Raw genomic sequence first — 7212 nt, 5'->3', positions numbered from 1 at the left:
AATATCTATCTTAAATACCATATTTTTTACTATTATCCTTTGTAAAATCATAAATATAACTTTATAAGTAGTGTGATTTATCTCTTAGAAAATATAAAAGTTCAATAAACGAAAGAAAAAATAAAATAAAAAATTCAAATATCTATCTTAAATTTTGACAATTTAATTAATATAGAATTGAGGGAGTATTTAGATCTGTTGTCCACATATGAAGTAATCATTAAGCATTAACTATCGACTTGAAACTTTTTTCGTTCTTTTATTTCGCACATTACAGTGAAGCTGGATATTTAATGTGTGGATAAATTTAATTTGCAGCTCAATGGTGAGATAATTCTATTTTGATATCATGTGAAATTAAGTGCTGAATTTAATTTACATTTCAAAAATTATTTCATAGGAAGAAAAACTATCTAAACCTTATAAGGAGATTATCATTTTAAAATTATTGATATAAGACTTTTCTTTTTATTCTTCGCTCTGAATCTTAAAGAGCAATTAGAATATTAATAAAATACAAAAATTATTATCATCAACCGTACGAGCTAGCTAGAAGAAGAACAGAGTGAAGCATCAAACGGCGGTGAAGCGACGTTTACTTTTAGTAGTCACTAATCACTATGTAAATAAAAAGTGATTAGCCGTCTTTTCTTCCTCCCACATCCTCCACGCTCTTTAACAGCACGTAGAAATAACTCGCGACTTCACTTCACGCGCGTGGTTGTTGCGAGTGAGGGAAAATCTGAAGCTGATAAAGAGGGGGAAACAGAAAATTAATTGGTTTGGAAAAGGGGGAGTAGAGTTTAGATAAAAGTAAAATTTCCTTAAAAAGTTTTGGTTACTTTGGAATAAAATAAAGTTGACTGAATATATATATGTAACAATATAGATATTATCAGAAAGTAAGAGCATCACGTTTTCATTTTTTTGCCTAAAGAAAGGATATTTACAAGTGTCCATATAGTGGATCATATTGAAGGGGGAAAAAAATTCCCCTGTTAGTTCAAAAAATACATTGATTCTATGTTCTGAGAATTTTAACCTTATTTTCATTCTTCTAGTTTGACCGCGCAACTTTTTACTTTTGCCTCCAAACTGAAAAGAATCAAAAGATGATACGCATATTGAGAAGTGGGCGTAAGAGACAGGGATTTTGGAATCAAATGAATCCTTTTTTTAATAGGAAAACGGTATTGTCCAAATAAGTTAAAACTAATTCCTTTTCATGCAAATATATATATATATTATTACATATTTATGACTGTAACTTCAAATAATTTCACATTACTGAATTCAAATCATGATTTCTAAAACGGAAAATAGTCATATTTGCTTTTATAATCTCACAAATAGGTTATATTTGTTTTTATCATTCAATTTTAAGGTCATATTTATTTTTATATTTATTTGTGAGAGTACAAAAATAAATATAACCTTTTTCGGTTTCTAAAAAATAAATTTGTCCATGAGACTTGAGAGAAGAGTATATCAATGTATTAGGCTAAAAAATAAATCATATATATCCCACGTAGGCAAGTACGCTGCCATGAAACGTTTAGCAAAAGTGTAATATGGCGCTTAAAAGACGGGGTAATATGGCTCTTCCAACCAATCATGAAGATATAATTCTGTTTTAATTTGTTTGATCTATTTTAATTTGATATAATAATTTTAAAATTTAAATAAAAAAAAATAATTTTATAATTTTAAATATGTTATGTAAAAAGTAAAAATCAAGAAATAGTTAAAAAGGGAATCGTGATTTATTTTCATTGAAAATGAAATAAAGATATTTAAGTCATTTCTCTGCAAACTTAACAGTAACTTTTTTTTTAAAGTTGGTTCTTAATAGCCTTAAACAGTCAACACGGAAGGGGACCTAAATTGTAGGCCGGTTAGATATGTAGGCCAAGCCCGGGACCTAAAGGTTTAAGGCTCAACAAGAAAGAATTTAATGCTATAATAATCTTGATTGATTGGGTATGAAATTTTTTAAAATAAATATATTATGGTCAAAACTAAAGTTTATAAATATTTATGTGATAATAAATTAAGGATAAAATATGATAGTTAAAATTACAAAGATCGGGAAACTTCATGATCTTTTTGATCGATTATTTTATAATTGCCAATGTCAAGTCATGTACGTAATAAGATGAATTGGTTTAAATTGATTCTAATTGAATGATGATGAATTATAATTCTATTTAATAAAACACTCAATTGGAAGGTATAATGTCAAATCATAAATATGCACGAAATTGATATTACTTTTATTCAATCGCTAAAGAAAAATATGTCATATAAATTAAGGGCAAGGAGTAATATTATTGATGCATAAGAATATACATAAATTTCACTATAATATATGATTTCGCTTTCAAATTAGTTTTAATTTGTTTGTTTTACATTTTTTAATTCATTCAAAAATGATTTTTTTTGACAATTTTTTAATTTTAAATTAAAGAAAATTTTGATACATTCAATGTATGTTTAATTTAAGATCACAAAATTCAAGTTCATATAATCAATCAACTAATATATAGTAAGATTTTCCTTAACCCGAACACCAACACCTATATTTTTTTTTTGAACTACTTTTTTGTTTCAATTTATTTATCTTACATTCCTTTTTAGTTAATTTTAAAATATCTAAAGTTTGTATCCCATCACATTAAAATAAAAAAATGGAGGGATTTAATAACATTGAATACAACCCAACATAGGACTCGTGCTGTCTATGAGACCTATGTAATCTTCACTTTGCATAAAATTGACTGTATGCTCTGCAAATACTCAGAATAGCCAAGCAAGCCTGACAAACCCAGTCTGAACAAAAGTACATATCACTTCTCAATTCATCCTCACTTTTGGGTTTAGCACAACACTTTAATTACACATTTTTAAATTAAAAAAATCAACTCCATGTTTGATATATATATTAAAACTCATCTAAATTAAAATTTATGTCAGAAAGTTTTGCGTTTGAAAGTAAAATGCTTTTTAATAAAAATGAGATTCAAATTCTTCACTGCGGTCTTCATTGCACATCCACCAACAACTATAAAGTCAGGATAGTGTGTTTGGTTAAGGTTATGCTTAAAACAAGTCTCTATGATTATTATTTCATTTTTTCAATTTGTTTTCTTATTTTTTTAATCTTTTTAAAAATAAATTTATTTTTTAATAATTTTTTAATTTCAATTTTATATGTGACATGTTTAAGAGTATAAAATTAAAGAGAATTTTGGTATATTCTTTAAATTTTTAGTTTAAGACCATAATATTTAAAAAATTTCTATACTTCTTAAACTCTGTTTCAATTTAAAATTAGACGATCAAATTGAAATTGAGAAAATGGTTTATACTCCTTCCGTCTCAATTTATATGGTTCTTTTTGAATTTTGAGATTCAAACAAATATTTCTTTAATCACATTTTTTTTCATATATCTTTTGAATATCTTGAATTATCGATTATTATGATTTATATTGCTTTTTACGTAGTTTTCAAATATATAAATTTTATTTCAAAAAATTGCTTAAAGATTTGATATTTGAATTTATGATTAAATTATTTATCTCTTAAAATTTGAATTATATTATATAAATTGAGACTGAGTGAGTGCTAACTTTATTAGTTACTAAATCAAAGCATTTGTATTTATGGCGGAATGATCTAGGAGACCTTGTATTTGGTTTTGTTTGTCACTTGGGTCCTTCTACTCACGACTTTGTCAAGTGAACACTTAAAGTTATTCAAACGCTTTATTTTAAATTCTTATAGCCATTGATCAAACTTATGTGACATTTATTTGCTGAATAGGATGAAATGCATGATTACACACATTTAAAAGCGAATGAAGACAAAATTTTAATTAAAAAACATTAAAAATAAAAGGAAAAATATGATATTTAATAAATATAAAAATAAAAGAGAAAAGATCCTCATCTTCCCCATTCTCATTTACTGTTTCTCTTCTTCTTCTTACACTACGCCGCCGCCCCTGTCCCCCACCCTCCTTCCTCCCCCACTTCTTCTTCAATTCTTCTATCTTTCTCCATCTTTTTTCTATCATCTACTTGTTTCTTTATTTTCCTCTTCAAACACAAGATTTACAAGAGAAAAAAAACAAAGAAGAGAAAACATGATTTAAAAAATAAATAGATGAAAAGATTTAGAAGAGAAAAAAAAATAGAAGTATGGAAACATTAAGACTTATTCTAGTTAATTAAAGAAATCAACAAAGAAAAGAAAATTTTTTACTCCAATTTCAGTTTGGATAGATCCTCCAGCCAAATAACTTGTCGGCGGTGACTATTTTTGAATAAAGTGTCCGGAAACACATTTTTTCGGTGAACTAATTTCAAAAGATTAATAGTGGAGATGAAATTGAGATTTTCTTTTTAGAAAATAGTATTTGTAATGATAAAAATGATGTGGTAATTTTTATCTGATGTGGATAGTGGTGTGTTATCCCTATCAGCGCGATTGAGAGACACTCATGGCCAGAAGGGTTTAAAATAACGTTTTTTAATAACTTTAAGTGTTCACTTAGTAAAAACGTGAGTAGAAGGGTCCAAGTGACAAACGAAACCAAGTACAAGAGTCTCCAAAATTATTACTTAACAATGGAGAAAGAGAGAGAGAGGCGCGTTTGATCATGATTTTTTTTTTGAAGTTGAACTATGGAAATATTTGACCATAAAATTCGGAAATCAACTTGAAGTTGAATTTTAAGAGTTTCAAGAATTTAGAAAATAACAAAAAGGTGTTTTCATTCTTTTCACTCTAAATTATTTACAAACAGTCAAACACAACTTCAATTATTTGTGAACAAACATAACTCTAATTTTTGAATAGGAAAAAGACTTAAATATGTCATTCGTTAAAAGTTTGGGCTCATCTATGTCATTGCTTTTTGAGAAAAGACTCATCTATGTCATTATTTTTTAACTCCGATTTTGCAAAATCACCTTAACAACTTTTAATATTTTTTATTGAAGTTTTGAATCAAATATACTCTTTTTGTTTCTTCTTCAAGAACACATGAACAACACCTAAAACTCTAAATTTTCAACTTCTTCATTTTTTTACGACATCACCTCAAATTTCAATAGTAGCATCCCTCCAAACTAGATATCAAAATCAAATATCTTTTGAGCTCGATTCAAAATTTTAAAACTTTAACTTCTTTTAATGGGTAAATTTTCGCCACAACTCCAAATTACTTAAAATTTTGAACACAGACTCAAAAAATGCTATGTTAAAGTTCACTATGTCTAGTTCAAAATTTCAAGTGATTTAGAGTTGTGGAGAAAATTCTACCATTAAAGAAGATTAAAGTTTTGAAACTTTGAAGAAATTTTAAGTACCTTATTGGGTTAGGTTGAATTCGAACTTGAAAGATATTGAGTTTTGATATCTAGCTCGAAGGGATACTACTATTGAAATTTGAGCTAATTTCTTGAAAAATTGAAGAAGTTGGAAATTTGGAGTTTTGGGTATTATTCATGTGTTCTTGAAAAAGAAGAAGCAAAAAGAGTACATTTGATTCAAAACTCCATTAAAAAAGTGTTAAAAGTTGTTTGGGTGATTTTACAAAATCAAAATTAAAAATAATGGCATAGATAAGGATTTTTTCAAACGGCAATGACATAAATGAGCCAAACTTTGAACGAATGTCATAAATGAGTCTTTTCTCAAAGTTCGATAATATATTTGAATCTTTTTTCTTTTAAATATCATTTTCACTATAAAAATGAAAATAAAATCTAAATTTCATAATGAAACATGGTCAAACAACAACTTAATTAAGAAGGTTGGCATCATATATTCTTGCCTCATATTAATTGACTTTGTTCTTCGGGAGCACATTAAAAGTATGTTTGGATTGATTTGTTTTATGTGTTTTTGAAGCTAAAAATAATTTGTAATTATAGTATTTGAGTAAAATTCAAAATATTTTCTAAACAAAAAAAAGATAAAATTATAAACACATCCAAACAGGCGCTTAATGGTATTGCCAATTTAACCCCTTCCAAGATGGTTATATTTTGTATTAGGTCAAACGAACCAGTAGCCTTTCATAGACAGGGTTGATGCAACACTCTATTACCGAATTCATCTAAAGTTAGTACTTTGCATAATATAAGTTTATTAGGGGGATACAAATAGAATAATCCAGAGAGAGAAAATTGAACCTTGCTTTATTAGACATTGATGTTATAATAGTACTTATTTGGCAATAGAAGAAACATGTTTTAGTGGCTAAATTTTAAATGCATTTGCAAACAGTGATTATATAATAAACAAGAACACTAAAAGTGGCTAGCCGGTAACATTTTCACATTGTAGTGAACCGCAAAACAACAAAAAATATATGGAAAAACTGCCTAACTATACAAACATTCCTACCATATATACTAATCCACTTTATAATTTGAAATAATTAAGTACATATTATTTCACTAATTAATAAGTTCAGACAAATTTTAAGTCAAATACACCACTTCTTCAAACTTCAAGTCAGATATATGTATCAAAGATACTAGATATATGTATCTTTGATACTGAAATACATATATACATAAGGAGAGAGACAAGCAAGATAGGAGAGAGGCGAGCGAGAGAGTCAATGTATCACAGATATATGTGAATCACACTAGATGCATGTATCTGAAATACTAAATACATTCAGAAATATAGATACATGGGAGAGACGTGAGCAAAAGAGGAAGAGAGGTGAGCGAGAGAGCTAGTGTATCCTAAATACATGTGAATCACGTTTGGATACAATGTATCTGAAATAAATGACACTTAATTTAACCTGCATGTTCTGAGATAATGTAAATATAGTCAGAAAAATTAATGGAATTTGTGTTGTTTACGAAAAAAAATAAAAAAAATATGGAACAAGGCAAAAATGCCAACATATTTATAGAACATAACTATAGTTTTAAAAAAAAGCATATTACATAAATTGACTCTTAAACTTAGTTTCAAATTTTAAGTATGGCCTCCAACTTTCATAGTGCACAAGTAGACACTTTAACTATCCATTTCTTAAACAAAAAAACAAGCGAAACCAACAACCTTACTATGTGATATACAAACACTCCCACGTAGATCTTTTAGCCACTCAGTGATTGCCACATAATTAAAAACTTTACAAGTATTTTATAATTAAAAAAATAAAGAAAATAAAGGAAAC

This window comes from Solanum dulcamara, chromosome 7 (assembly GCF_947179165.1).
Source record: "Solanum dulcamara chromosome 7, daSolDulc1.2, whole genome shotgun sequence".
NCBI lineage: Eukaryota > Viridiplantae > Streptophyta > Magnoliopsida > Solanales > Solanaceae > Solanum > Solanum dulcamara.
The sequence above is the reverse complement of the archived record's forward strand: the minus strand, read 5'-3'. Positions refer to the sequence as shown.